This window comes from Erinaceus europaeus, chromosome 9 (assembly GCF_950295315.1).
Source record: "Erinaceus europaeus chromosome 9, mEriEur2.1, whole genome shotgun sequence".
NCBI classification, from domain to species: Eukaryota; Metazoa; Chordata; class Mammalia; order Eulipotyphla; family Erinaceidae; genus Erinaceus; species Erinaceus europaeus.
This window is the reverse complement of record NC_080170.1, coordinates 73,724,314-73,728,865: the sequence shown is the minus strand read 5'-3', so window position 1 is coordinate 73,728,865 and position 4,552 is coordinate 73,724,314. Positions and strand designations below refer to the sequence as shown.

The 4,552-nt window shown below is 43.0% G+C and overlaps 1 pseudogene; it reads left to right on the top strand.

Annotated features, from left to right (window-relative positions):
* Positions 1-3,141: 3,141 nt before the first annotated feature.
* Positions 3,142-3,208, top strand: LOC132540647 (small nucleolar RNA SNORA17; annotated as a pseudogene).
* Positions 3,209-4,552: the final 1,344 nt, after the last annotated feature.

Here is a 4,552-nt window from a genome sequence, read left to right as displayed (position 1 = left end):
ACGCTCAGTAATTATTTGCTAAGTGCATGAATCAGCAGATGACTAAGTGCACATTTCATTAAATATTTGGAGGAGTTCAGGAGGTGAAGCTCTACTTTATGGTCACAAGACATTTCCCAAAAGGAGACAGAGAATCAGAGAGAAAACACAAAAGTGTGTTTGTCTTCTTTCTAGGACTGGGTCTGAATATTGATGAACTGCTCTTCAGAACTTCCATGTGTGCTCAACTGGAGGAAGATATCTAAACATACTTGACCAGTGACCACACAGGAAAGGCCCAAGTAGCAGCCATGAATGTGAATGAGAACGTCTAATTGCACATGAAACAGCCATCATGGATGCTTCTCTTCTTGACTTGCTGGCTGCAGATTCTCCTAAGCACCTGGTGACAAAAGAACATGGAATATCCATAAAATATTCTGAGCAAAGCATGGGTAGCTGGTTCCAGACCAGATAAACAATTTAATAAACACCCAGGAAGGATGTCTGTAACCTTCATAAAACTGAAAGTATGGGCAAGAAATGAGATGGACGACACTGTCACAGAAATCACAGCCTCAGCGGTTTAAAGACAGTTCATGCTGCAGAGCTGCTGGCACACATGGGAAGGGATAAGCAGGAAGCCTAAAATTCTGTCTCAAATGGTCTGGCATCTTACTCTCACTCTTGGGGCCTGATTTGAAATGAGACTAAAGTTCTCTCTGGAAAATAACAGTGCTTAAAAGTTCACCTTCTCTCTAGACCAGCTGAAATGGTTGGCAGGGGTTATTTAAGCAAATTCTAAGTGCTGGCTCGTCAAAATCAGCACTGTGGACTTGGGAAAGAAATTGCCAAGAAGGAAAGAAGCATAGATCTATTGTTATACTGGGAGGTAAATAAACTGTTGTGAGAGCTATATGTGCATGAGAAGGTCCCTGGTGACTAGAACAGGGTTTTAGGCACCCTGAGTTGAATACAGCTGCACAATTAATGCTGCCTAAGGAGACTTGTTAGGGAGACAGGATGCAACTGTGTCTACATCAGCCCACAAACTCAGGCCAATTACTTAGCAAATGAGTACAGAGTTCAGGAGGGACCAGAGTGCACACAAGTTATTCAAGGGCTACTTATTAAAAAAGAAACCAGTTTTAGGGGCAGCAAAATAGCTCACTTAGATAAAGTGCTGCTTTACCACGTGTGTGACCCAGGTTTGAGCCAGGGCCCCACTGCATAGGTGAAAACTTAAGTGCTGTGGTTTCTTTCCCCTTCTCTCTCTGGGGAAATTGTGAGGATGTGGTAGAGCCTGACAGGGCTTGACCTGAGGAGTGCATCTATCCTGTTAGTCTCTCTCTCTACCGAGAGGTTGAGCAAGGAGAAACAGGAGTAACCCCAAAGGTGTGCCCCGTCTTATTAGACTCCCTGCCTCACAAAGCACCCTGCATTCCCCTGATACTATGGCCATTAGATTAAAAAAAAAAAAGGTAAGATGTCAGGAAATTGTGAGGAGCCTCACAAAGCACCTTGCATTTTTCTGCCTCCAGGAACCTGGCATTTCTTAAATCATTGAGCCAGTTCCTCCCGCTCCACCCTGCATTCCTAATACTATGGCCTATCTACATAATCATTATTTTGCCTAAAAGATCCTCACGCATTCCATTCCTTTGATCTATCTTCTTTCTACCCTCAAGACCCTCCCTGCCTGCAGGGTATTATTAATCCTACCAGTTAAAACCCTCGCAATAGTTGCTAAGGAAGTTCCTACTTTTCCAGTCCCTTTTGCTTTTCTCCATCTCTTTCCTAGCCATTCCAATTTCAATTTTCCACTTCCTGGTCTGCCCTTTAAAAGCTGTGGCTCTCTGAACAATAAAGAATTGCACTGTCTTGCCGCCATGAGCTTGGTTCCTAAGTCATCTCCCTCATGTCACTGAGTGAGTAGCAGCCCAGGCTGGCTCCAATCTCATTCTCTCCAACCCAGAGATTATGTGCCCAGGAAGAGGCACCCTCATGCTAGCCCAGCAGCTAACCTTATCAAAGTAAGAACTACGAAAGCTGAATAAAGGCACAAGACTGGCATACTTTAATGATGACTCTTTAGTCACTATCAGGCCACCCCAACATCTGGGAACCCTAGTTGGGGAGTCCTGGGATTCCCACACAGATATGATGGGCCTAGACCTCAAATAGATCCCTCTCTCCATTGTTACTGGTAATCTCCATCAGGAAGAACATAATGGGCCCCTATGTGGGTCCCCATATGAACTTGCCCTCAATGTGGATCCACAACAGTAGAGAAAGTTCCACCCCCTGAAGGGAGGTTGGATAAAGTACTCTATCTACCACCTGAGGAAGATGGGTCCTGAAACTGCAGTAGCTTGGAAAGTTCCTACTCATGACCACAGAATGTGAGCTCAGACCTACAGGGATGCAGAGGTCACATAGGCTTCTAAGCTGAATATGGGCCCCCCAAAAAATCTATGGGGTTTATAGTCAACAATAGTTATACATTTTTCCCATATTTGGGAGCTACTCTCTTCCCTGATCCAGCTTTCTGGTCCTTTTTCAAGCCATGTCATTATCTCCCCAGGCAGTAACTTGGGTCCACCAGCATATCAGAATTCAGGCTCCGGAAAAAACTAGTATAGTCATGGGCCCTTTGAAATATAACTAAAATAGGCCTAATAACTGTCTGCAAAACAGAGACCACCAAATCTTTAACAGTAATATTCCAGCCTTTAGGTTCATGATTAGTCAACAATTTGTTTGGCTTTATATATTACCTCTTCTTTCAGCCACCAGGTTCTAAATGTTAACATGATGTCAATCTGACTTCCTTGACCGCACCAATGTGTCCAGGAGCCCTACTTCCCCAGAGCCCCACCCCACTAGGGAAAGAGAGAGACAGTCTGGGAGTATGAATCAACCTACCAATGTCCATGTTCACTGGGAAAGCAATTATAGAAGCCAGATCTTCCACTGTCTGCACCCCATAATGACCCTGGGTCCATACTCCCATAGGGTTAAACAATAGGAAAGCTATCAGGGGAGGGGGCGGGATACAGAGTTCTGATGGTGGGCACTGTGTGGAGGTGTACCCCTCTTATCCTATGGTTTTTTTCAGTGTTTCTTTTTTATAAATAAACATTAAAAAAAAGAAGCAAGTTTTCTGCTCCTAGAAGTATTACAGATGCTGTGCCATGTGTGTCATTATGTAGCAGACAAAAGAGACACTTTTCTTGTTTTTTTTTCTTGTTTTTTTTTCTCCTGGTTCTTATTTTATTTATTTATTTTATTTATTTAAGAAAGGAGACATTTAAAAAACCATAGAATGAGAGGGGTACAATTCCGCACAATTCCCATAACCCATTCTCCACATCCCACCCCCTCCCCTGATAGCCTTTCCATTCTCTATCTCTCTGGGAGTATGGATCCAGGGTCATTGTGGGTGGCAGAGGGTGGAAGGTCTGGCTTCTGTAATTGTTTCCCCGCTGAACATGGGTGTTGACTGGTCTACCCATACTCCCAGTCTGAAGAGACACTTTTCTATGTCCAGTGATGTGGCCTGTGATCAACTGGGTGAGCACTGTAAAAAATATTTATTTATTTATTTATTCCCCTTTGTTGCCCTTGTTGTTTTATTGTTGTAGTTATTGTTGTTACTGATGTCATTGTTGTTGGATAGGACAGAGAGAAATGGAGAGAGGAGGGGAAGACAAAGAGGAGGAAAGAAAGATAGACACCTGCAGACCTGCTTCACTGCCTGTAAAGTGACTCCCCTGCAGGTGGGGAGCCAGGGGCTCGAACTGGCATCCTTATGCCAGTCCTTGCACTTTGCGCCACCTGCAATCAACCCCCTGCACTACTGCCCGACTCCCAGATTAAACTTTTAGGGATGAACTTAATGTAGATGCTGGTTTCTAAGGAAGTACACATGACACTTACAAGTGCAATACTATTTCAATATAAATTTATAAAAGTAAGTCACTTATTTGAAGCCTGACCTCCACTGCACTAAAGGGAGCTTCAGTGCTATGGTCTCTTTCAGTGTGTGTGTGTGTGTGTGTGTGTGTGTGTGTGTGTGTGTGTTTGTGTGTGTGTGTATCTCCCTGTATCTAAAAAAGTAAAAATGAATCAGTCACTTCCAGCCTTCCCAGAAATATTCAGTGGTATTATGACAATAGGTAGTTAATGTGAAAACACACACACACACACACACACACCCTACAATCAAGCTCTTGTGAAATATCATTTATTTTGTTTCCTTCTTGAATTTCTTTTTTAAAATGCTTTCTTCTATTTATTTATTTTGGATAGATGTAGAAATTGAGAGGAAAGTGGAAAAGATAGAGCAATAACTGCAGCATTGCTTCACCACTCTTAAAGCTTCCCCTACAACACACATAAAGGAACAAAGAGGTTTGAACCCAGGCCTAGCACACTGTAACATGTTCACTATACTAAACATGCCACAACTTGGCCCCCTTCTAGAAGCTCTTTTTCTAATTTTTTTATTTTATTTATTTTATTGGTTAGGGCAGAGAGAAATTGAGAGGGAAGGAGGAAGGAGAGAGATAGA